This window comes from Hippopotamus amphibius, chromosome 10 (assembly GCF_030028045.1).
Source record: "Hippopotamus amphibius kiboko isolate mHipAmp2 chromosome 10, mHipAmp2.hap2, whole genome shotgun sequence".
Taxonomy (NCBI): domain Eukaryota; kingdom Metazoa; phylum Chordata; class Mammalia; order Artiodactyla; family Hippopotamidae; genus Hippopotamus; species Hippopotamus amphibius.
The window spans coordinates 17,258,621-17,286,273 of record NC_080195.1 but is presented as its reverse complement, the minus strand read 5'-3'; the positions used below and the strand labels follow the sequence as shown (position 1 = coordinate 17,286,273).

The 27,653-nt window shown below is 40.3% G+C and overlaps 1 protein-coding gene across 5 annotated transcripts in view; it reads left to right on the top strand.

The window, feature by feature from the left end:
* Positions 1-248: 248 nt before the first annotated feature.
* SLC7A2 (solute carrier family 7 member 2) overlaps positions 249-27,653 on the top strand; it is a 65,293-nt gene continuing 37,888 nt past the window's right edge. For 2 of the 5 annotated variants that reach the window (XM_057696622.1, XM_057696623.1), the window contains exon 1: positions 249-376. The gene's annotated coding sequence lies outside the window, so the exon portion shown is untranslated. Of the gene's footprint in view, positions 377-874; positions 1,124-27,653 lie in introns of those variants that run through there. The other 3 variants (XM_057696621.1, XM_057696619.1, XM_057696620.1) reach the window with 3 other exon arrangements.

The window sequence follows — 27,653 nt, the reverse complement described above, 5'->3', positions numbered from 1 at the left end:
CGTGCACCAGCGCTCGGGGCCGTGGACAGACTCGGCGGCGCTGCGGCCCGACCCGCCTACCCCGAGGCCTGGCCCCCGCCGCCGGGACGGTCGGGGCGGGAGGCGGGCTCGAGGGAGGGGGGGTCGGTGAGCGCGGGGGAGGGGAGCGGAGGGGGCGGGAGGCGGTGCCGCCGGGCCAGGCCCCGCCCCCGACGCGGGTACACAGGCGGCGCCCACGTGCCTAGCCCGCCTTCTGCAGCCCGCGGCCCCCGCGCTTGTCTCCGCGCGGACCAGCGAGGCGGCGGCAGCTCACACAGCCTCCGCGAGCCGCGAGCCCCGACGTGCTCCCGCCGCTCGCCCGCCACCGCCCCCTCGGCGCGGCCCTCGCGCTGCCCCAGTAAGTTGCCAAGTGTCCGGCGGCGCGGAGGGGCCGCAGGCGAGGGGCGGCCTGGGCGCCGGGCGGGCGGGAGGGGAAGGGCTGGGCCGGGGGCGCCTGGGGCCGCGTCCAGCTGCGCGCAGCTGCCCGGAGGCCGCGCTCCAGCCCCTGTGAGACGGAGAGCGTCCGCCCAGGCCGCGCTCCGCGCTGCCCCTCGCCCCGTCCGGCCGCCGGGGCGGCGGGAGCCGGGAGGCGGCCGGGCGCGGCGATGCCGCGGGTCCCTTTGTCCGCTGTGGTCCCGAGGGCCCCTGGGCACCCCCGAGCGGGAGGACCCGCCGGGCCTGCCCCCGCCCTGCGCACTGGCGGGTCCCCGACGTCGCCTGGCGCTCACTTGAGGCTCTTAGGTTAAAGATACGACAGCGCCCAGAGCTCTGCAAGCCTTTTCACAGCCTGACCTGCCCGGGACTGGTAGGACAGGTAAAATGGCCCGTCGTGGTGTCTGTTTGGGGTGTTTTAAAGTAAGTGGGTGCAGTTTTAAACCCTTTTGAGATGGGCTGTACTCTTTTAAGCCTATTTCATGCAGGCTTCAGCCTTGAACTCCAAATACCATTCTTGACGGTTAGGGAATCACTCGGCAGGTCGACCCCAGCGCACTGGTTGCTCCGGAGAGCTATGCAGCGTGTGTGTACGCGTATATCCAATCCAAGGCGTGACATTTTCGGAGATTGTATCTAAAGATATTTGAAAGAAATCTGCTCACAGAGTTATGTAAATCGTTTGAAGTGCAAACAGCACCCAGATTTCAGGGGTAAAAATGTTCAGATATTCAAACTCTCAAGTATTTGTGCAGAACCGCCTAAAAAAGCGTTTAGGTGACTCGTTTACAACTGGTGATAAGATTTATCTAGTCGTTTCTACAGAAACATTCATCCTTTTAAGTAGGTGATATCCTCAGATTTTATTCAAGTAGAGCTATCTGAATCCTGGCGGGGACTTAAGATACGAAGTTAGTGTGTCTGTGGCGTCTGACCTGTTACTTTTTCATTCTTGTCCCAGCCAGTCTTTAAAACTTCTCTCACTTCTTTTCCCCCTCAGCATTAATAATAATTATTTCCTCAGGAAATTGCAAACATTTTCGCTTGTGATCTTTTCCTAAAGGATTTACAGGGTAAGAATATGCTAATTATATGTTTATGGTTGCTTTTTCCTTTTTGTAATATTAAATCGTTTTTTCTTTTAGTCGCACTAAAGCTGAACATGAAATGATTTCTCAGTGCAGTAGAACATATGCATTTTTTATTTCTCCCTGAAAAGTTTCTAGTTGGCTACTCTGGAGGACTCTGAAAGCCACGTTATTAGGATTTTTCAGATTTCCTCCCTTGGCCCTCATTTGGTTTCTGCACTGTGCCTTGGTTAGGGGAATGTCATTTACCTTAAGGCATTTTAGCCTTGTTGGGTGTGCCATGGCCTTGGAGACCAGAGTAAAACTCTGCATGGTATCTGCAAGGATTCAGTTTGCAGAATCCTTGGCTTCATCTAGCTTAGCCTGTTACTAAAGCCCTTTTGATCCCAAAGCCTCTAATCACTATCCCTGGATTTAGAGCCGAGAAGGGAAGACATGGAACCTGTTGGAGTTTTAAAAGTCTGAAAATACTCTGGAATTTTTCCTCTTGTATGCTCATATGTTTTTGTCATTGGGACATATGTGTCTGGAGGATTTTAAAGTTCATGTTTCTTGCTTTCCACTGCAAACCTGCTCACCTTCCTGGAGTGGGGGTGCCTAGTCTCCTTTCTAGGTGGTCCACCTTGTTCTCTTCTCAGGCTGCGTTGCGTAGTTTAATTTAATTCATTGTTCCTCCTGGCTCTTCTGGCCAGACCTGGAGCCCTTCTCTGTGGCCCTTTCTTCTTTCTTTTGCCCCTACTTTTTCGATGGGACTCTCCCTCATGGTTTCCTTTGGTGACTTCTCTATTTTAGCCTTGTTTCTGTCTTTTCTTCTGTTTTGTTATATTTGCTTGCTGCCCCATAAATCTGTATCTGTCCCTCTATCTGTGTGTGTATTTTTAAAAAATGTTCAGAGCCATCTGCTGGTTTTATTCTGATGCCCTTCAGTGACCAACTTTCAAAACAGAAGCTTGAAAACACCAGTAGGTTGCTATTTGGTTTTTTATTTCCCCAAACAGGATATGAACACATTGATTTCGTGGACTGGCTTCTTGTAGACTACTTACTGCATGTCGGATATTTAGAACAGAAGCAACATTTTCAATTGAATGTATTTCTGAATAGTCACATACTTAGTACCATGTGCCTATTTGGATGTTTTGTCACCTAACTGAATACTGAAAAACCAAGTTGATTAAGATTTCAGTAACATGATGCCACTTGTCTAAATGATTTTGAAAAGTCAAGTGCTTAACTCATTCCTACACTTTTATCTGAATATTCAAAATAGTGTAGATATAGCCTTGATAAGAAAAAAAATAATGATATTGTTATTTTCATTGTTTTCTGTTTTAAGAGCTTTTCTTTCTACAGCCTAATACAATGTCTGGCACATAACACGTGCTCTTGATTGTTGAGTGAATGCCACTGATTTCAGTACTGTGAGAAAGGATATTTTGTCTGTCTTCCAAGGTATATCCCTTCATTGAAAAGTACTGAGTCCCTACTCTGTACTAGGCATTAGACATCCAAAAGTAATGTGTAGCTCCAGTTTTGGAGGGATACTACAATTACTTTTACATTCAGGAAACCCTCCATTGATGGATTTTAAGAGTAGTTTTTATTTTATTTTAGTTTTATATAAAATAACAACACCTATAAACAGATGACTTAAGCACTCTCTACACCAGGAAGCAAGCAAGGAACATGTTCTCTAAAATATGAAGATGAGGCTACTTACTATTCCATCATTGAAAGCTCATGTGCTTTGGCATTTTTGTTTTACTGGTAGTAACAAATTTGTCCTGATTCTTCTTATATTTTCCTTTCATTGCCTTTCTGGCTATTTTATAAGAAGCGGTGTCTGTGGAGATGTAGTAGATGCTGTGGACAAAACCATACCAACAACTGGGGATTCATTTCCACCAGGCTCTAACTAGTTGATCAGGCTCTAACTAGCTAAGATAATCAGAGCATAATATACCCATTATTTTTGTGTCCAGTTTAGTAAAGATAGCTGTTATATATTAATCTGTGAAAGCAAGCAGTATGCTATTATTTTTCACGTCCATGTGCACTCTTTTAAACTTTAAATGTTTCTGAGAATGGCCTCTGCTGCCATTAGGTTAACCTTCTCCTTGGTAAGTACAATTAGTGTTAACTTGAGTTCATGTGGTTTTGTTTAAAAGTCTGGATTTGAATATGTGGGTCACATCTCTTCTGTTCATATTTAGACTTTTACTTCAGATATCTCTCCTCAGAAAAGTCTGTGGTTCTCTGTTTCTCAGGGAGTGTATGAATGTGAAAACTTTGTTGAAAATCTCGAAGTTTCTTACATCCAAGATTGAAACATCAGCTGGGGTGTCCTTTGTGATGACTTAGTGCTGCAAATGTCATGTATTTAATTTTATGCCTTCTCCTATCCCGCTACAAAAAATAAAACAAAAAATAAAAACTAAATAAAACCCGTACGCCCACACCTATTCTGGTGCTGCACACTAACTAGCGCCTCTCTTCAGGACTTGAGTATCATCTGGAATTCGGCAATGAGTGGATGAGATAAGAACATTTCATAACCTTTCTTCCAGGAGTTAAAAGAAAAGAAAAGAAAAAGAGCTCTGATTATATGTTGTTTTCATTTTTGGAATATTTTGTGAACAATGCACAACAAAGAATTTTTATGTTCCTTGTTGATTCTTGCTAGTTTTTCCCAGAGTTGTGGGGAAAATTCTTTTCTTTCCTTAGCCCGCCCTGGCTTCATCAAGGCTCCCTAAGTCTTCATTCAGTTGTACCTAATACAGTGCTGTTACTCCATCAAAGCCCACTTCCTTGCGGTGGAGACCTGGTAATCACAGTGGAGGAGCTTGATGTTGCCAGGAATGCTGAACGATACCGTAATTAAGATGCTCTCATTTTATGCTTCTGCTGTTGCCCATCTTTTTGTGGGTGTTTTGTTTGTTTGTTTGCTTGCTTGTTTTTTGTTTTTTGGGGGCAGCTTTTAGTGGATCTTTCCATTTAAAGACAGCTGCTTACCTCCTCAAAAAGTCAAGTATAACATAAACCTTCAAGCTCACTTTTTATTCTTTCTACTCCTTTGTGGGCAGAAAGATGTTATGTGAGTTGGTACTTAATCATAGTTACAAGATAACAGTTGATGGATTAGGGTCTTTCCTTGACTTGGCTCTGGATGTCCAGCTGTCACCTGGTAAATGATGATTCTCACAGTGGAATGGACCGTTATTATATATGGAACCGTAAGAAAAAAATGGATTCTCTTTGCATTTATTTGTTTACTTGCTCAGTGTGAACTTGGGGCAGACTTTCAGAATGCAATTCAATTTCTACTTTAAAAAAACACACTAAAATCTCTAGAATTTGAAATATATTTGAGTGGTGAGGGTGGGAAGTCATCTCTGTATCACATGCAAAGTGTATTTTTCCAAAGTATGCGTATTCTTTGGATCAGGGGTCCCCAACCCCTGGGCCACGGACCAGTACCGGTCCATGGCTATTAGGAACCCGGCCGCACAGCAGGAGGTGGGCGAGCAAGCAGAGCTGCATCTGTATTCACCGCCGCTCCCCATCGCTCGCGTTACCACCTGAGCGCCGCCTCCTGTCAGCACTATGGTGAGTTGTATAATTATTTCATTACATATTACAATGTAATAATAATGGAAATAAAGTGCACGATAAACGCAATGAGCTTGAATCATCCCAAAACTATCCCCAGCCCCCACTCCCCGCTCCGGTCTGTGGAAAAATTGTCTTCCATGAAACCGGCCTCTGGTGCCAAAAAGGTTGGGGACCGCTATTTTAGATTATCCCCCTACAACCCCCATTCATCCTGTCTGGTTTCTTTAAAAAAAGTGTATCCTTTTGATGGAAACAACTGGATTTAAATTTTGTGAAACTAGCATGCACAATTTTTAATTTTTAGCCATTTGTATGTGCAACCAAATTACTGACTACTGTTTTGATGCGTCGGAGTCCCTTGGAATAGGAAAGATGATTTTGATTCTAAGAATACCCCAGGAGATAAGCCATTTGGAGTCGGAAGTCCGCTAACCCATTTTGGATGAACAGGTGTAAATATATACGGCCCAGATCGAGAGTCTGTAGAAAAGCCAAGAATATGTCAATGACTAGGTCTCTGTTCCCTGGGCTTTGACCACCAGTGACAGGTTAACAAGTACACACACAATGGGAAGAGAACGCTGAAGCTGCCCTTTGGAGCCACATGCAGCGCTGAAGGTACCAGGAGGAAAGGTAACAGTCTGCTCTCAGCTTCTCTTATTTTACAGTGTGTGTTGTGTTCCTGACATAGACTGACTGCTCCATCAGTATTGGTACTGTCGTCATCACTATTACAGTTACTGTTGTTGCTGTTAAAACCACTGTCACTCTTCCTCCTCCAGTTGCTCTTTGGTGAAACTTGGGTCACTTAGACTTGAGTTCTGGCTGAGCATTTATTCACCAAAATTTGCATTTGGGGGGGGAATAATACTTATTAATCACTTGGCAGAATTGCCTGTCATGTATTACCCTGACAAGAAAATTATGATGTTTAACTGGAAATTCAAACTATTTTGAAAGGTCTTAGAGGAACGTTAAAACACATTAGGAGATTATAGTTTAGTGGAAAATTTGAAGAATAAAGTCATTCCAAAAGTGCAATCAAATGAAGAACATGAAATTATCTTAACTTCTCGTTCTGACAGTTGAGTTGTTACGTTGGTTAAGCTTGGTGCATTTATACAAACTTAATGAGTTTGAAACCCATAAGGGGCCTTGTCAGGAATGTAAAGATCACAAGAGGTCTTCAGCCATCCCTCCCACTTTTGCTTCTCCCTCAGGAGTCCCTCTGAAGTCCAGAAAAGCAGTCCCCAGTTATAGTTTAGTATTGGTTCCAGTCTTGACTTTCAGCTTAGAATGGACAGAAGACTGGTAAAAAATGCTGGTTGCCTAAGAGGTGCTTTTCTGTTACATGTTAGAGAGGGAAGAGTTCTGTTGTTAGAAGGAAACACATTCAGTTCATTCCTACCATTGACCTAGAAGAAGAAAAAAAATTTCTAAAAGAAATTATATAACCACAAATATATTTACTCTCATCTTAAACATAGCTCTTCTATTGTGCAAGGAGGGTTTCTATGAAGACATGGAGCTGGGTACCACTGCTTCACCTTCCAGGTTTCAGGCTCTTGTGAATGTACTTTAAAAAAAAAAAATCTGATAATTGTTCCTGGGGTGGGGACAGGCAATTGACTTACATCCTCGGTCTAACAAGCAAATCTTTATTTAAAGGAATCCTGGGGTGAACCCATTCCTACTAGGTAAAAATCACTTCACAGGGTTTTTGTTTTGTAGACCTCAGATGCTCAGAATTTCTTTAATCACAATTCTTTGTTTGCAGCACACTTTGTCATGCCATTATTGGCTCATGCATTGCCAATAAATGTTACCCATTTTAGATTCTTGGCTTGGGTCATGGGTGGATATTCATTGTATTATGATTTTAAAATAATATATGAGTAAACAAAATTTTAAATTTCCCCTAAATAAATCAGTAAATAAAATGTTCACAAATGTCTCCTTTGTGTTTTTCCTTCAAGTAGAGAATATCTGTACTGGGTGAAATTTTCCTTTCATTCAGAAGGACAGCTTTCTTTAGACAGTGATTTGTTTTTCTCCTAAAATTCCTTTATATTCATTTCCATAATGTTCCTGGTCTCTTGAAGCAAAGAGTACTTACTGTTTTTGCTTGGGGCTCATAGTCCACAGGATGTTTGCAGTTTGCTTAGGTGCTTGTCCTGATAAAAATCCAAATGAAAACGCGCTGATAGTTTGTTTCAACTTGCATATGAATTCCTCTGGGAAAAGCTTGTGTGTGTGGGGGGGGGGGGGGGGGCCAGAAATTCAGGCTACTCTGTATAGACTTTTTATCTGCTTTAATTGTCATATTAACACAATTTTATACTTATATTTCAATCCAACACTAAGTTCTAACTGGTTTCTTTAATTCTGTTGTAATTTGAGCAATTGTTTGGGAGATATTTTCATGAGACTTAGAAGGAGCCTGGGGTGAGCTTTGATGCTCCATCCTGAGGCTCATTAACATTCTAGAGTCTTGGGGCCACATTAGGAATTTACCTTTGTCCCAAGGCAGCCCATGCTAGAAAACAAAGTTGAAGTAATTGGGCAAAGTGAGATTGCTGTTTCAATGTTTAGTTTTTGACATTTTGCATGGATCTGGAAGGGATTTATAGAAGCAGAAACTGCCCTCATCCAAGTCTAAAACCTACTGAGAGTTCAATTGTTTCATCCCTTTGAAATTAAATGGCACTGCTGAGTTTTTTAGTGCTTCTCAATATTTGGAGTAATGATTGAGCACCAGCTGCATACCACACGAGGATGTGCCTGAGGCCGTGAGTGAGAGCCTGGTGGGGCTCCCACTTAGTCCCTGTGGAGCTTCGTGGTGTTCAGAATGACTGTTTTCCTCTCTGTGGCTTTTTCATCTGTATTATGAATTTACGTAGACATATTTGGAGGAGAAATTCAAAGTCATAATCTTTTTTGCAGAATCGTATTAATGTTTATAGCACAAGGTCCATGCTGTTTACGCTGTCTCTGAAATGTAACTGTGCAACTCCTAAAAGACTGGACAAGTGAATCAGGTGGGAGAACTAAAGAGATTCAGGTTGAAAAAGAAAAGATTACATGGGCTTACTGTCTTTTCTAATGAAAGGCTTCGTGACAAGTTTCATGCAATTTTGATCAACTGTATTTGAACTAATGCTACTTATAGTTCTTTGGTACTTATAGTTCTTTAGTATAAGTACTACAGTACTTATAGTTCTTTGATATACAAGGATATCAAAGATGTCAAATTCTTTTGATTCTGATAACGTTTGTACTTCAGTAGAAGAGAAAAGAACCACATGTATGCGTGTAAAATGTCCCTGCCCCATGGGAGTTCAGGAATCCCTGAAATGCAGCCAGTGGACACCTAGCGTTTCTGGAATCCAAGATAAGAAAGAACCCTGCAATTCAGAAGCCGTTTCAACCCAATTCAGAAGCCATTTCAACCCCTGGGAAAACGATTTTAGGAGAGAACCCTTTGGAGCAGGATGGGGCCTTCTTGGTCATACATCCTTTCCCTCTGTTGATATAACATTGCTTGTGGCCTCCAAGGAAGAACTGAGAAAGAGCTCAGAGGTGGGTGGGGTGGTGGGGGGCTCAGAATTAAAGAGCTTGGACAGTAACAGAGTGATGACCGTTCCCGTTTGTGCCATGGTGGAAGCAGTTCCCTGGCCTCAAAGGAATACCTTGGACTTTAATGGTCACCAGCATCAAATTCCTTCAGAATTCCCAGAGTTCTTTCCTCCAAATTCTGAGATTCACACATTTCTATGTCTACCTATGGACCAGGAAATAAATGTGATCCTAAGTTAAGCTGAGGTCATTGAGTATTTGTAATCTATACACAAATGGGGAAAAAAAAAAGAATGGATAAGAATAATCAATGCTCTCTTTTCTTATCTAAAATTAGAACACCTTTATAGTGACATTTGAAATCCAGCCTTATGGCTCAGTGTCAGTCTGACATGGATCTTCTGGTAGAAATTTCTGAAATTTAATAACCTTATAGTCTAATAGAAATAAGAGGTCATAATAAAGATGTAAGCAGCACTGCAAAGCCTCGTCAGTATTCAAAGTACAAAATAACTAACTGAAAGCTTTTCCTTTGACTTGTCATGTTTGTTTAATAACATGCCTAATGAACAGCAGTGTAGAGTGAAGAATTTTTAAGTTGGTTTCTCCACTGAAATTCTTATCTTTTGCAAAACTTGCTTTCTAAGTAGTTAAGATCTGTAATGTTTGGTTGCAGAAAGCCCTCTTTTAAATGCATTGCATTTGTGACATAGTGGTTGTGTAGGTGGAGTAGGATTCGTGTGCAGTATTCATCCAGAAAATAGCACAAAGCGCATGTACAGACCATGGAGAAACAATAGTGGGTGTTGATAAAATTTGTAGTACTAGAGCTTTGCAGACATGTCGTGGGTTGGTGCCTGTTGTAAACTCTCCTGAAACTTAGAATTTCACCTTCAAAACAAAATCATTTTTTCATTAGATGATAGTACATGAATCAAGCAAAGCATCCTGGAAATTTGGTTCTACCGCTGTAAAGATGGTGAGCCACTACTGTGATAGCGGGTTTTGTATTCCATACTCTAAACTTCACAGTACACTGAAAGCTGTCTTGTGGGCAATTTCTGAAGCTTTAGAAGATTTCACCTCCAGCCCCACTGGTCTTGGACAGTTTCCGAGTTCCCGGCTCTACATGTGTGCCAAGCACAGTGCTAGGCAGATTCGAAAGGGAAGGAAGCTCCTGAGAATGACATTTTAGATCTTTCTTTTAATAGATTAAGAAACTGAGATCTTAAGAGTTGTAACTCATCTGAGGTCAAGACAGCTAGGGGCAGAGTGAAGACTTGATTTCAAGCATTTTGACTTAGCAAAAAGCACTGATATCAAGCCATTCTGCTTCTGTGCAAGCAAATCATAATCCCTGTAATACTCTACTAAGGTGGTAGGAATTTTATAAAGGGGAATCAAAATACAATTTTAACTTGAAAGTTTTTAAATTTTAAAATTTCTGGGAAATTAACATTTGAATAAGACATTTTAGTAATAGTGACAAGCTTATGATGTGAACAGTTTTATTAAATAGCATATTTTAGCCCCAAAATGGAAAAATGTAATCTTAACCCAAAAATAAAAAGACTTTGCACATGGGTTCTAAGCCATCTAAGGTCATTAGGATTTATACCTCACAGCTGGTGCTTTTTAAACAGGTTCTGTTTGGAGTGCTCTTGTGCTATCTTTTTTTAAAAAAGCTGTTTGAATTTTTACTTTTTCTGATTATCACAGCTAACAGATGGTTTGCACTTAGTTCAGTGAACCAAACAAAAAAAGAACAGACTTTGCATAAAATTTCTGTTGATATTGCATTTTATCTCACTGAAATGGATCATGTGAACTTTCTGAATAATGAATAGCATATTTACATTATTCTGATCTTTTTTGCTACAGAGTAAGGGAAAAAATGTGAAGGACAAACAGCCTAGCCTTATCATTCTAAAAGTTATTCTCATGAATTAAAGTATTTTTCTGTTCTTACTGCATTGCTAACACTGGGTATGTTCCATGCTCTGCTTGCAAAAAAGTTGTTCCAGTGACTTTGAAAGCATAAGACACTATCTCATTGAACTAGTGGAAATAGTAGTAAATTGACTTTCATAAGGATCTGAAACCTAAACAAAGCCTCAAGAACCCACATCATTTTGCTAATCCCAGTTTTGAAAGAATTTAGTGCAGTTGCAATCCAATATTTGACTTTTTGTTGAGTCACCATCACCAGCCTGTTCATAGTTGTTGGTTGATGAATGTGTGTGGTGGGAAAGGCGGAGGTGATGGTGGCCTAAGATGGGCAGGATGGTATTAGCGAAGTGGAGGCAACTTGACTAGTGATGAGTACAGACAGCAGCTGCAGTAGTTGGTACCAATGGTGATTGAAAGTTCAAGACTTCTGTTTCAGGAATGGGCCTTTACTTCATCACACACAATTTTAATTCATTACATATCAGACCAGAGAAATCAGTAAAGTTGAGCTATATAATTTCACTTCTAACTTTGTATATACATGAATCAGAATTCAGACTGTTTTTAAGAATTGGAAGAAAAGTGCTCATTTTATTGAACTGAGTATACTTTCTGTTGAGTGAAATAAAAATGCAAAAATCTTATTTTTTTGCCCTCTCAAAAATGATATATGTACAATAATGTTTTAAGGCAGAGAAAGTAATTTTTCTCTAGTACTCAACAGAACTTCTACTGCAATTATTTCCTGAAATGGATTTTCCAGGTCTTTAAGGCTTAATATATGGCTAGTTTTAATAAATTGTGAGATTCTAGGCTCAGAAGAAGCTTCACATTTCATTTCAAGCAGAACCATGCCTAACCATCCACATAGGTGTGTGTATTATGTAAGAGTGAGCTAGAGATTGTACATGTGCAGGCATAGCTGCAGGAAAATAAATTCCTAACTGATATCATAAACGACAATATTTTCATATTTAAAAACAAAATGTTGAGACTATCTGTAACTATAGAAAACAATCAGCATTCTCTCCTTAACTTCTTAATCCCCAATACATCTATGTAACAGCGTAGGTCAAGATGGAAAATCCTGGGCTTATCGCAACCCACAAAGAGTGTGTAAATATCAAAGACACATAATAATCTGGATTCTTCCCTGCAAGAGTACATGCTGTGCCCTTACAGGATCGATCCAGAGCAAAGTAGCTGAGCGCATTCCTGTGGCTTCCTTGAACTCACAGAGTCTTCCGTTGATTTGGTCCCAATTCCCTGGGTCCAGGCATGTGATACAAATGAGTGAAACAGGTTAGTGCAAAATAGTAAAGAATGGATGGAACTGTGGTGAACCAGAGAGCCGTCCATTTTAAAAATACTGTGTGCTCAAAAACATGCATTGGGAGTTGGGAAGAGTGACTGATGAAACATTTATAAAGAACCAAGCAGAGTTCCTGACATTGTGGAAATGTTACATTGTGGAATGAAACTGCAGCCAAGAAAACCCATATTTGTATCCTAGATCTCTTTAAATATGTCAGAACACACTGGCATATGCAGCAATTCCAAATCTACTTCCCTTCTTGAAACTGCACATAGAAAGAGGTTGGGAAATATCCACGTAGCAGCTATTGATGGCATTGACTCCCTGCAACTCTCGAGTTCTGGAGTGACTTAACATTTCAGGTTTTTCAGATTTACCTGTTATCTGAAAGATACTCTGAGCGGAAGCAAAACTCAGTCTTGGTAGAATGTCCTTTTCCTGTTTCTTAGATCTCATATTTATGTCTTAGGCTAGCTTCACTATCCTTGCATTCAGCCAAAAATGTTCTCTTGTAAAAATGATCAACTAAAGCCTCATCTCCAAACAGATTCTACTTTTTCAAATTATGAATCACAACTTCCTTGTCTTGGAAGCATAACAGTAATGAGGATACAGGCAGTGGAGACTGATAAAGTTTGCCGAGATGAGAAAGAGAAAATCTCTTGTTTGTGTGTGATCTGAATATTCCCAGCATTTAATATTGTGATTGCCTGGGCTAAGTGGGTGAAGATAGAGCTTTTCTTTTCTGGTCTTGTGGAAGATTGTTTTATGTGTGATGGGTAGGTACCTTGGTAGAGGTTTTTATTAGCTGCTACTCAGAGTTAAATATTCCATACAGGGGTACAGGGGAAGGGGAGAGAGAGAGGAATTACAGTTGTGAACACTAAAATAGACTTGTTGCATAAAATGAATCTTTAAATTTAAGAAACGTTTACCAAATCAATATTTATTTGATTGAAACAGTGGATATGTAATGGTGTAATGCCCCTTGACATTTTTCCAAAGTCATCAATATCGTGAGGACATACCTTGTGGGTTTTTTAAATTTTCTAGTCACTGTGAACTTACACGATTGTCACTTTTTTGGAAGATGAGGATGTTGAGTGGGATGGGAGGTTTTTGGCACTATGGACTTCAGTGTAAACTAACTATCTGTTATCTGACTATCGGTTTATATCTGTGCAGAGAATCATGACAAACGTAGTTTATCAGCTGCAAAAAAAGAAATCGTATCATTAAATCATACAATCTGAGCTGGCAGATTATTTAGCTAATACCCTTAACTAAACCTGGTTTCTCACATTTCTGAATAATTCTGAATCACCTGGCCTCTCTTCAAGATGACAGAAATCGGACACCTTTCTTGGAAGGCAGCTTCTTGTGGTAGGAACACCTTTTATTAGAGTGTGCTGTGTTGTATTGGGTCAGTGTCTTACTGTTTTTATATTATATCCTTTATTTTCAGTTTTATCTTCTAGTATAATATGGAGAGAGTCATTGTCTTCTTACACGTTGACATTCACATATTTGAGGAAAGCTATCATCTCTTCTCTAAGACTACGCCCCCCCCAAGAGTGAAAAGCAGCAAAATGTAGAAATATGACCAACTTTATATATTTCTAAAGCTCTTTGCCCAATAGTTTTCTTGTTCACTTAACCCTTATATCACTTCTGTAACGTCTGTTTCCACGATGGGAAGACTGAGAGTCCAGTGACTTATCCAGACACATGGCTGTTAACTCTCAAAGCTAATTGGCTAGACTCAGAGCAGGGTTCCCTCCCTGGGACCCAGCTACATCCCTGCTTATCATACGTGAACACCTGCAGCGTCTTTAATTGCCTGCAAGTCATGACATGGTTGAGGAGTCCAGACACCTCACCCTACCTTGGTACTCTTTACTGGACATACTTGGTCAACATTTAAGAAAAAGATGGTGGTTACAGCCAAGCATCCATTCATTCAGGAAATCTCTGAGTGGCTGCTATGTGCCAGGCATTCTCTAGGTATTTGGGATACGCCAGTAAACAAAGCAGCCAAATGAAAGTCCTGCCCTCGTGAAGCTTACATTCTGAGGGTTTCCAGCAGGGCTCAGGCCCCGTCCCCACAACCAACACCCAAGAGGAGTTTGAAACGGGAATGAAGAATTGGAGTAGCAGGTTCTGTACTTAAAAAGTTAAGATGGAAATTCTATATGAAAACGTTAAGTGACGTATTAAATAAGAGTATAATATCTCTGTTCACTTCCCCCTTTTCATCCCTTCAAACAGATTTCTTCTGTGGATTGAGAAAATAATATTGATTTCTAGTGAATTATACTAACTTATTTCCAGGCACAAAATGAGGCCACAGAAAAACTTCTGGTAATAGAAGAGAAAGGTCTCTGATGTTATCAGAAGCCATTTGAAATAAAATCTAAGCAACATGAAAACACGAAAGATGTGATTTGCAGGGCCTAAGACTTTATTTGTTCTGGGGTATGTTTTGAATTCAGACATATGGGGAGAACTAAGAATATGAGATATTTGAGAACCCAAGAGATGAATAAGGAATGAACTAGATAAATTGTAAAATGAAAACAGTGTTTCAGAAAATGGTATATATTTTTGTAAAAGTAGTAAAAGTCTTCAGTATTTTATTGCAGGAAGACTTCTTATATGAAATATATATGAAATAGTTGGAAATTTTTGTAGCTAGAAGAAATGAGTTTTAATAAATGTTAGAATTTTTAATAAAGAGGCAAGTTATAATACTTATCTAGTGAATTTTATTGGTCCTTAAATTTTTTCCTCACTGCTTCTATTTTAATAACTATTACACTTTCAATCTTAAGGTAGTAGTGGTTCATGAATTTGGAAGGTTAAACTCTATTGGAGACGAGGTCTTAAAATTCCAAAGTCTTATTCTCTCAGATATTAAGACTTATTCTAAACTCAGAAATTAAGACAGCATGAAATTTGTGCCAAGAAAAGCAATCAGATCTATGAACAGAATGGAGTCCAGAAACAAACTGACACGTGTTGTTAAATGACATATGGTAAATGCATTCCTCTAGTGCTACGAGGGAAGGATGAACTTTTCAATAAATTTTGCTTTTGATATCAAATGCAGCATATATTTTTGGTAACATCTGGGTGACGCCCTTCATCATCGTCTGGGTCTTAGATGGGCTGCCAGGAGCCTGGGAACAGCTAGAATTCTGCATTTCCTCCTGCAGAAATGGTTATGTGGCGCAGAGGAAAGGGCGTGGACTCTGGAGCTACACAGACCCTGGGTTCAAATCTAGCTCTGTGATTTTGAGCAAGTCCGCTAACATCTCTGAGCCTCACTTTTATCATCTGAGGATGGGACAGCATTTCCCCTGAACTGGTTGTGAGGATCAAATAATGGATATTAAGTGCCCAGAACATAATAGAGGAGCAATGAATGACCCCAGTGATTACTTTTTATTTTCATATCCCAAAGCCTGTGCTAAATGGCCTTGCTCATAAATGGAATTCTCTTTCATTTGTTTTTTCCCAGAGGATAGTCTCAAGTATGTATTCCTGTTTCCTTTCTACCCCCCACCCCCACCCCCCAACACACACACACAGTATCCCAAACTAAAGGAACAGTATCCGGCAGCTCCGTTGAGTTTGAGTTTCTCTTCAGCAGGCTATCTTGAGCTACATGATGTAACTGTTAGCTAACATTGGCTTTTAACCAAGCTGTGGCGACAAGTTTCTTTCCTTAAGGCATGCTCTGGATAGTATTTCATCTTAGTTTAGAATGTGTGCTTCACAGCCGGACTATTTATTGGCAGAGAACTGCCCGTGCTTCGCTTGCAGGACGTGGCGGTGGGCACTCCACTCATCCAGGCGCCGTCTCCTCGGGGCAGAGTTCATCACGGGATCTCTGAGCTCTAAAGTAAAGACACACTTCTAGCTTGTCTCTTTAGGTGGCACAAATCAGTAAAAGCCCTCCGTGGCTGTAACAAAATAGAAACACTGTGGGACTTCATTCCATTGCTTCTAAAAGGCTCCTGCCCATGTTACATCTTACTGTGGAGAGTCAGACTTGATTTTGTGTCCTGACTTTGTGACATACTAGCTAAATACTTCACCTCCCTAGGTTTGGTTTTCTCCTCTGTAAACTAGGGATAGGAATAGTACCTACCTAATTGAGTTGTTGGGTAATTTCGTTGGGTTAGTGCATGTAATGCAGTTAGCCTACCTCCTAAAACCTAGGGTGCTCTTGATAAATGTTAGCTCTCAGTAGTAGCAGCAGAAGAAAAAGTCGTAGTGGTGATTAGTATATTTGTGTATATTTTATGAACATGTCTCATTTCAGGAACTCCCAGCTCTTCTTAAATTTTAAATAGTCGAATTTTCTTTAAGCAATACTGATGAAGTCTCGCTCTTCTTTTTATTCCTGCTGCATTTTTTCTTCTCTGGATAATTGCAAGTTTCCTGTCTGTGAATGCTGTTTCCTCCAGCTCTGTGCCCTCAGGCCAGCCTCCACGGAGGATGTGGAATTGTCCGGCTCTTCTTTTGCCTCTGACCCCACCTTACATGTAGGTACGTGTTTCTGATTGCCTTGTGGATTTCTAACCTTTGCTTCATACCCTTCACACTGTTTCTCTCACTTTTCCCTCTGCGACTCCATCTTGCCCCCTTCATTCATTTCAAGGTCACTTATATAAAGAAGATGTGAGTTTCTCAGGTCTTCTGAATAAGGGTGGCCTGGTTCCTAAAACCAATGTTCATACTCACTTTGGCAAGCTGATTCTTTCTGATTGCTTAAAATACTCTCTTCTTCCCCTTCTCTAGAAGGCCTTCTAGACTGGTCCAGGAAGAGCACCCTGCTTCTTCTGTGAACCTTGGTAATGGATCCAGTATCACTGTCTACCAGCAGAGCATTTGATAGAATGAAACATTTTATTCCCCAACAATGAATTGGAGAAAAGAAGAGCTTTCTATAAGAAGGAATTATTAGTGATTCTCATAGTGAAACACATGTATTAAAGCTGTATTATATTTAGTTTTGAATGCTATTTGGCACTGATTTCAGAATTTGGGCATTCTGAGACTGATAAATGACAAATGTGTTTTAAATCTTAAACACATTTTGTGTAAAAAATAGTAAATGTGTTTTAGCAAAGAATCATCAGTGGTAGACAGTTTCTTCTTGTGACATATATTCCATCAAAATATATTTCAAGGCAGAGTTATATCAAGCTTAGGGATTCATGAGAATGTACTTTTGGCTCTAATGGATAATATATATGTGTTTAACACACACACACACACACACACACACACACACACCTCCTTTAATTCTTTAATTTAAAAGGTCAGTACTTTTTCTACACAGAAATTACTTTCACCTCAAAAAATTAAACATATTTTGGCATCTTTTTCACTTCAAGGGTATGTGGTTATTTCCAAAGAGGTTATATGATGACACATAGAACAAAGTTTCTCCTTGCAGGCTTGTCAAATGCATATGTGTTGGGGATGGGGTGATAAGCCAAATATGTGTGATGCTTCAGTCCAGGGCATAGGTGATGAGTGCCATCCAGAGATATGGACGTGTCAGCGGAACATAATGGGCTCTTGAAAGAGGGACCACTTTTGCTTGAGGGGAATTTGGAAGTTTCATGGAGAAGGTAGGATTTGAAAAGTATCTTGAAAAAGTAGTAAAAGGATATCTACAAATAGAGATTGAGGTTTAAAAGACATTCTTGATGGGGAAACAGCAAGAGCAAAGGACCCTGAAAAGTGCGAGACCTGTTGGCAAAAGAGCACGTGCTTCTCTTTGGCCAAAGTAAGGTGGAATGTAAGGGAAGGGGGCTTGGGGTGGGGTGGCAGGGAGGAAGGGGAAGAGAAGAGGAATAACAGTAATAGCTCACGTTTATTGAGTGCCTATCATGTGCCAGGCACTGTTTTAGGCACTTTACTTGCATTAACTGATTTAAAGCTAAGGAAAAGAAGGCTGGAGGCACAGATTGGGTCCTAGTTTGGACTTTCGATGATGAGGTAAAGAGTTTGTAATTTGGTTGGCAGTGAGGTGTCTGAATTGCAACAAGGAATAACTGAGCTTCTGTGAAGTGTGGACCATGGATGAACTGAAATTACAGCAATAAGAAGGGTGTGCACAGGAAATTTTAATTGAGGTAACTGGACTTATTAGAAGTCCCCCCCAAAAAGAAATGAAGTCCCCATGGGCAGTAGTGTTGATGTTTTCATGTTTGCAAATTCCAGGTCTTCAAAAAAAAGAGGATATGTTGGATGTATTTTTTAGTAGAGTAGTATGTTAGTTTATTTTATACTTCATTATTGATTTCTGACCACAGAACTGCTATGTAAAAATTTTAAAGTATCTTAATAGCAAATCAATTCTGTTACCTGCTTTAAGATTACTTAAATTTTTAACCTTGAGCCAAAATGAATGTTACTGAAATGACCTTCTGTAAACCTATTTCAGGCTTAGCATTTTTTTGAAAAGATTTTTTCTTTTTGATGTGGGCAAATTTTTTAAAGGTATTTATTGAATTCGCTACAATATTGCTTCTGTTTTATGTTTTTTTGGTCTTTTGGCCCCGAGGGATGTGGGATCCCAGCTCCCCGACCAGGGAGTGAACCTGCACCCCCCACATTGGAAGGTGACGTCCCAACCACTGGACTGCCAAGGGAAGTCCCCAGGCTTAGCCTTTTTTACATACAATTTGATTTTGAAAGAAAATGCATAGTACCATAGTGATATTTACTCTCACTGCTTTGTTGACATTATTGATTAGGCTGATATATGCCAGGTAACTACATTTTTTTCCGTATTCATCTTTTTTGTACTCCTTGAGCTTTTTACAGTACTTGCCTTCTAGGAAAAATATATTACAAATATGAAATTGTATATTTTGATAGAGGGAGGTCAACGACATGTTTACACTTCAGAAGAAGTGCAGAGAAATCCTCATAGAATTTAGGCAAGATTTGGCATGCTTTGTGTTTTCCCCACACACAGAAGAGCTTATAAATGGCCTGTGTTTGTTCTTTGTGATTGACAGGAAAGGGACAGTGTGGACTGGAATACTTTACATCAGATTCATTTGGCAGGATGCTGGTAGTTTCTTGATGTTTAATTCTAGGCACATTGTTTCCATCCTGTTAGTTTGTGTGACCTTCTTAGTTAACGACTTACACTGAATTCTGTTGTCTGACCCACATGGGATGGCCATCCATCCAGTGCTTCTGGAATCCTGGGCCAGATCTCACTTGGTGCCAGTAGGAAGAAGTGGCCTCTTTTCGGCTTTCTGACTGTACATCTCTCATTAGCGTAGGGTGCTGGGAAATGCTTGGCTAAGGAGGAAAACTTGAGGAGAAGCCTTGAAGAAAACCCAGCTTTTCACTTGTGTCCATGCCCAAAAGGATGCACTGCTAGCACGTAGCCAGTTATGAAAGGAAGAAATCAAACCCAAATGTCAGGGCAAGTTTCTTAATGCTTTCGTTTCCCACTTTAAAATTTTCTGTCCGGCAGCTTCTTTAGGGAGATACAACCCAGTGGCCATGCTCAGGAAATTGTATTTGGAATTTCTTTTAACTGAAGCCTTAGAGTATCATTGAGACTGTGCCCTAAAGACTGTCATGGCTGCAGCAACACAACCTTAGGCAAGGAGAGGAAAGTGATTCAGGAGTGGTCATGAGTGATAAGTGAGTGCGCTGTGCACACATCTGAACATTTGGATACCCAGGCTGAGAGGGGGACTGGGCAGGATTGTTACTATAGCTAAGATATTGTCACATTTTCTCAGATGATGTAAAAGAGAGTGTTGTCTTCAACAGCTACTTCTCTTTTTACCTGGGCACATACATGGACACCTGAAGTGAAGACTAGGTTCTCAGCTTCTCTTGAAGCATGCTATGGCCATTGGACTAATTCTAGCTAATACCAAGTAAGGAAAAGTGACCTCTGTGACTTCTAGGAAGTATCCTTTAAAAAAAAAAGGTCCTCTCTTCACGCCTCCTGTTATGGACAGAATGTTTGTGGCCTTCCCCCAAAATTCATACGTTGAGAACCACACCCCCAAGGGGATAGTGTTAGGAAGCGGGGCCTTTGGAGGGTGATGAGGTCATGCGGGTGGAGCCTTAGGAATGGGATTAATGCCTTTATGGAAGACTCTCCAGAGGGCTCCCTCGTCTCTTCCATGTGAGGACACAGCAAGAAGATGGCCATTGATGAACCAGGAGGCAGGTCTCACCAGACACCGAACCTGCAGGCGCTGTGAACAGCCTCTAGACTGTGAGAAGGAAATGTCTGTTGTATAAGCCACCCAGGCTATGGTACTTCAGTGTAGCAGCCCAGGCCTGACTGGGACACTTCCCATGTCTCAGTGACTACAAAGCAGATATGGCAGCTAGAGTTTGATGATTGCCTTTAGACCATGAGGTGAATGCTGTGTAGTAAGGGTGCCAGGGGAACAAGCTAGAAGCAGCCTAAACCCTCGATCCAATGGGGCCCAGGCAGTGAGCCTGTAGACCTACTATATGCAACAGTGAAATGAGCATCTGGTCCAAACCATTGTTTTCTGGAGTTTTCTGTCACTGCCGTAATGAATACAGGGACTTTGTGGCCGTAGAAGTAGAAATGAAGATAGGCAAAAGAGATTTAAAAATTCAACATAGGATAGTTTTTTTTTTAATGGTGGAGAGTATTATCAAGAAAAAAACCTAGCAGGAACTGAGAAGTTCTGGGATGAAGATATTTTAAAATTCAGTCCAATTATATATTACAGTAGCTTATATGTAGTTCCTTTGCATAAAAGCGGGACATTTGATAGTTGGAAGATTTTTCTAAACCTATAGTTCTATGAAAGCCAGAAGGTTTTATTCTAAATTTCTTCAGGAAACTCATAAATTTCATAAGTTTTGGTTTTGAAATGGATTTGGAATTGATTTAATGGACCAATCTGCATTATATGATTTTTTTTTTAATTTGTTGAGATTTACTTTAGGGTCTAAAGTTATATCAATTTTTATATATGTTTCTTATGGGTTTGAAAAGAGTGTGGATTCTCTGCTTGTTGGAGTCAGTGTTCTCTGTGTGTGTGGGGACCCTACATTTCTTTCTGTATTGTTTATGGTTTGTCTCCTCATCTAAGATGTGATTTCCGTTAGGGTTAGGACTGTATTTTGTTCACTGCTCTTTCTCCAGTGCCTAGAATAGTGGCTGACACTCAGCAGATTCTAATGATTGTTTATAAGTTAATGAAGTCAAATTAATTGTGACATTCAAATCATTTGTAGTATTGATCATTTTTTTGTATATCTAACATCAATAATTGAAGGAAGTAAGTTGAAATCTCCTACTATAGGAGTGCATTTTTCAATTTCTCTCTATATAGTTCTCAATTTTTGCTTCATGTATTTTGAGGCTATTTTATTAGTGCCTACAAATTTAAAATAATTCCTCCCTAGTCAACTGAATCTATTCACATTGTGTAATGGTCCTAATAAGGCTTTTGGTCCTAAATGTTTATTGTATCTTATGTTACTATAACTACGTTGGCTTTCTTTTTTATTAGTATTTATTTGCTTGGTTTTTCTGTCTCTATTTATTATTGGCATTTGCCTGGTTTTTCTTTCTCTGTCTACCTCCAACAGTTCCAGGTTATTTTGATTTGATGTGTCTGTCTCTGTAATAACACATATTACTGGAATTTAAAAAGTCCAATCTGATACTCTTTGACTTTTAACTGGAAAATTATTCAATCATACTTACTATAATTCTTGATCTTTTAGACATATTTCTATCATCTTAATTTGTGTTTTATATTTTTTATTATTTCTTGCATTGGGGGAATTTTATTTATTTATTATTCCATTTATTTCCTCTCCTTTAAGTGGTACACTCTCCATTTTTGTTTAGTGTAGACCATATGAAATTTTACCATGCATACTTCTAAAAAGTCTCCCAGATCGCTTCCCTAATAATTCAAAAAACTTAGAATTTATGAACTGCAACTTATATATAATTATTGTCTTGCATTTTAGTTCATGAATTCTCTCTTTCGCTGCGTCTCATGTGCTGTTTAACTCATGCACTGTTTTTAATTTCTAAGATTACATTTTTATTTCTGTAAGTTTTATGTAGTTCTTTCAAAAAAAAATCTGCCTTTTTATTTTGGTAGTCTCTTGTTTTGATTCATTTAAAAAATTTAATAATCTTTTAATTTTTTAAACTTTTTCTACATAGTTATTCCATATACTTGTCTGGTCTTTCCAGTATCTGAAGACATAGGGGGTTCAAACTCTACTGGTTGTTTTCATTAACTGTTAAAAGTAGTGGTTTATTTTATCGTGTGTGTTGGGAAATTTTTGATCATGAACCCATATTATGTTGAATTTAATCTGTGAGAATCCTGAAGACCCAGATCGAGTGGGCTTTCCTCTGAAAATGATTTGCATTTGTATATACAAATAAGCTAGGAGACTATTTGATTAGGTGCATAAAACTGCTACTGACCTAGGCTACTTTAACTTCCTTTGTCCTGTCCTAGAGGTTGAGTGGAATGAGGAGGCCTGAACCAGTCCCCTTAGCTATCTGTGTGCCCAGAAAAAGTCCCTGGGCCTCAGTTTTCTCCTTTAACTCTAGAACACTGGACTGGCAATCAGCTTCGTTCTAAATCTTAATTTCTGTGCACCTACAAATATTTTAAAATAAAAGTAAGTGGCTTTCATAAATGCATTATCTTTGGTGTTCCAAGACATGAATGCCAAACACATGTCTTTGGGTCCTTCATTTATATTATAATAATAAATTAGCAACAGCCTCTGCCATCTACCAAGTGCCTGCTCTGCAGTGGGCACTTCACATGCATTATCTCATCAGACCCTCAAAACCACCTTATGAGAGTATCTTCATTTTACCTTATGAGAGGAGATGAGGGCTGAGGGGTAAACACTGGTCCACCTGCCTCTAAAACCCCAAGCTCTTCTCTCTGGGCGGCTTTTAGGAGTCTGCTTTTGTCACTTAGCTATAGGATCAAATGAGTGTGGATGATAATATTTTCATTACACTTGATTCTTATTAGAATTTTTGAAGTGTTTAATTTTACATGAGGGCAAAAAGAATCAAGTTTCTGTCTGATGCCTGGAAGGGTGGGATCCTTGTTGTTGTTTTGTGGTTATTGCCATTGAAAAGGGCAAATGGAAAGTGTTCTGTCTGTCCCTCCCCCTTCAATCCCCGCTTCAGGAATGAGTACAATATTTGGCTGAATTGTTTATCATTTATGTACATAGTTGTGACTTTTTGCACCTAATCCTGACTTTTTTTTTTCTACTTTGTTTGTAGCGGGGAAAAACACAGAGCCACAATATGCCACTAGGAACACGTTCTTAGCATACATGGTTAGTTGCCCTGTGCTTATTGGGCTGTGTATAGTGAAAGCACCTGAACTACTGGAAGTGGAGAAATTACCAAAAATTATTGATTGGGACAAGAGTCAAAGATGACACAGAACTAGACTCTATCCCTGCACCTAGATAAAGTTGTAATCTAACATGGAACCACATTTCCATGTATTTTCCCCATACTTTTGCTACATTTGTGTTATTATCCTTTCAGCCCACCAGAGAAGTTTGCCTTGACTTTTCAAGTTGAATAATATCCTTCACTGGGTGTCTTAAATGTGCTAGGCCCTTGTTCTTTCCCATTAGAAATAATATTTTGGTTATAAGCATTTCTCTATTTGAAGAAAAAGAAAGTATTTAGAAGTCTTTAAAAAAACAAACAAGCTCTGAAATATGAAACAAGAGAGTGGCCAAAAAATCATAGTTGTAATTATTAGTATTTGCTGCATTTTCTTCTGATTCCTCAGTAAATTATCTTAACACTCCCAGAAAGCTGTCCTAGAAACAGGACACTGCACAGATACGGGTTTGGAGAACGGTAGGAGGGGCAAGTCCTGAGGGAGGCACAGGTGTTAATCCAGAAGGGTGCGTTTGCCAGGGTTTTATTTCGACAATGAGCTGCTTACCTTTAAATGTTCACGGTGGCATCCTGTGTTCTGCGTGCTCTGTTAGTGGTTGGGTGTGCGTGAGTTCGCGCTCAGAGTACGGTAAGCAACTGGAGGGTGCGAGGGCTGTAGATGATGAAACATTGTTTTGCTGCTTGCAAACAGCGACCTTCCCGCAAGCGGGATTTGTTGAAACCTTCCTGTGAAAGATTCTTAAACAAACTTGGTCTTTGTTGACATAAGATAAATGAACTAGGGAGGCTCTACTTTTTGGTAATATTCACAAAATGTGTGTCTCTTGGTGACAAGGAAATCATTTGTTTAAACCTTAGAATGTTCTCTGATGACCATCTAGCAGACTCAGTCTACATACTCTAGATTTTTAAAAGTCAGACTTTTAAATGCTCAGAGAAAATATGGATATAATTTCACGGACTGTTTGTAACCCTAGAAGGTAGTAATATTTGAAGAGAAGAAAAGACAAAGTTGGCCCTCTGTACCCCAGGATGTGCAACCCGCGTATATGGAAACTGTGAATAGGTAGGGTGGATTATGGGACTTGCGCAGCAGGGCATTTGGGTAACTGTGGCCTGTCCTGGAGCTAGGCCTCCCCACCCCGCCCCCGCGCAGATACCAAGGCACGACTGTGCAAACAAAATCCTAATCAGATAATGAATGCTCAGAGTGAGGCACGAGAAGGGCACACACCAGAAAGGTTCATTGTGACTGTTACAGGAATTCATGTGAGGGACTCAGACTTCAAAGATGGAAGAATAAAGCATGAATCTGTGAAAAAGAAGAAAGGAACGTTGAGTTGAATGTTTATGAAATATTTAATCAGGAAGGAGAAAAAGGACCTGAGAGTGGTAGCAATAGATGACTGAGGGAAGGCAGAGCCCTTGTCTCTAGGAGAAGGGTGGCTCTCTGACCAGAAGAATATAACAAACAATTGAAATGGAAGCTGAGGCCCAAATTGGTGAGAGAGAACGCAGCTGCTTTAAAGTAGCTCACAGTTTCAGGCCTGGATGAATTACATCCCGTGATATTAAAATAATTTGGAGATATGAGTGTGGAGGGACCATCTGTCATTTGGAGGTGCCCTGAAGTACAAGAAAGGGAGCAGCAAGAAAGAGGCAGTAACCCTTGTCTTTAAAACGGAGGTCCGTGTAGATCCTCGAAACCACAGATCAGGGAGCTGGATACAGTTCGCCAGCAAAATTCTAGGACTGTGTGGTGTGGGTTGGAAAAGAAGTGACCAATCCCCAAAAGGCATCATGAGTTCATCAAGAACAGTTATGCCTAACAAATTCCATACCCTCTTTTTACATAGTTATCAGGTGGATTTCAAAAGTTTGAACATAATAATTAGCATTTTGGCAAAGCATTTAATACCGTGTGTTGTGATAACCTTGGGATAAGTGAGAGAGAGATGTGGATCTCTAATTGTTTGCACGATATACTCAGAGTGTTGATTAATGGGTCGATACCAGCTTGGAGGCACATTCTTCGTGGCGTGCCATGGTACTTTGTCCTTCGCCCTATCACGTTTTTATCATTTATTTGGATTAAGATAGAAGCCATGCTTGTTAAATTTTCAGTGACATAAAGATAGGTAAGATGCTAGGGACTTCCTTGGTGGCACAGTGGTTAATATTCCACACTCCCAATGCAGGGGGCCCGGCTTCAATCCCTGGTCAGGGAACTAGATCCCACATGCATGCTGCAACTAAGAGTTTGCATGCCACAAGTAAGGCGCCAGCAAGCTGCAGCTAAGGAGCCCATCTGCTGCAACTAAGACTGAGCACAACCAAAAGATAGGTAAGATGCTTAATACACTGATGGATAGATTTATGTTACACATAATCGCAAATAATATGAAACTTAAAATTCTGAATTTAGATTTGAAAATAACCAGTGAAATAACATGGAATCAAGAAGACCCGTCTATGTTGATGTCTTTGAGAAAAAAAGAGCTCAAGGCTTTAATTAACTACAGACCAACCAGGTATGAGTCATTCATTCACTGAACAAATGTGCACGGCACTCCTCTCTGTACTTCAGTCACTATGAGTACACTGGGAATGTAGCAAATGAGTAACATATAGGCCTTGCTTTCCAGAAACCTCGTGTGAAGGAGTGTGTTCGTTTCTGAGGGTTTCCATAAAAAAAGCACCACAAACTGGGTGGCTTAAAACAACAACAATAAAAAATGTATTGTCTCGTAGTTCTGGAAATTAGAAGACCTGAGTCAAGGTGGCGGCAGGGCCATGCTCCTCTGAAACCTGGAAGGAAGAATCCTTCCTTGCCTCCTCTGGCTGCTGGTGCTGACCATCAGTCTTAGGTGTTTCTTGGCTTAAAACTATGTCACTCCAGTCTCTGCCTCTGTCACCACATGGCATTCCTGCTCGTGTGTCTGTGCCTTCACATGGCATTATCCTCATCTTATAAGGACACCGGTCATACTGGATTAAGACTTACTCTAATGACCTCATCTTAAACTGATAACACCAGTAAAGACCCTGTTTCCAAATAAAGTCACCAAATAAGGTACCAGGTTTAGGACTTCAACATATCTCTTTCTTTTAAAAGGTTGAGCACAGTTCAACGCATAACAAGGAGTAAAACATGTTCATCCAAGTCGTTGAGTACGATTATAATAAAGGAAAAGCGCTGTAAAGATACAGAGTGCTGTGAACACAAGCAATAGTGTGACCTAATTTAGCTTGGGGGAGGGTGTCAGGGAGGATTGGGAGCTCTCCAGGCAAAGAGGGGAAAGAGTAACTTTCCAGAAAGAAGAAACAGCTATGCAGAAAGCCTGGAGGCGGTGAGAGGCTCAGGGTCCTGAAGACATTAAAAGGAAACCCAGCGTAGCGCAAAGGTATGAGGAGGAGGTAGGAGATGTGCTGAGGAGATAGCAAGGCGCCAGACCCTGAGGAGCTCTGCCCACTGTGTTGCCATGGTTTGAGGTGACTAACAAAAACAAAACAAAAATAAGAATAGAAGTATATAGAATGCAGGAAGTTAATAAATTAGACTCTATACTTGCTTGAGCACATGTGGAATGCTTTGTCTTGGGAGTGTCATGTTTTAAGTTAGTGTTTATCAATGTGGGTGTTATACTTTAATGTATTTGCATGGAGAGAAATGTTGGGATGATAGCATTTGGAATTGTTTGAATGAGAAGACTTTCTGCCTTTATTCCTAGGACAGAATTAGGTCAATGGGTAGGAGTCATAGGAGGGCTCTGTAAAAGAAAGGTCTTCTAGCAGTGGGAGCTACACAAGTTGAGAGCAGGTGCCTTGAGAATTATTTACCCACGGAAATGGCCACCGGTCCGCGATGCAGGGGATGCTGCAGTGAACCTGAGGTGGGGAGTGTTTTCCTCTAAGGTCCCCTGTGCAGGAAGCCAGGAGGCACTGAGAGACCAGGAGTTCTGAGGACATTAAAAGGAAACCCAGTGAACCACACTAGGGGTTCAAATGTGATGTTAAGATTTCTAAAATACATTTCCTCGTACTTTGTAATTAAAAAGTAAGAGCATTAAAAGGGCTTTAAAATTAAATGTCATTGAGAGATTACTGAGTAACTGAATTCATTTAAAATATCTTTGTAATACAGTGTTATAGGTCAGTTACATCTCAGCTAAAGAAAACTTTGCAGAGTTATTTAGAT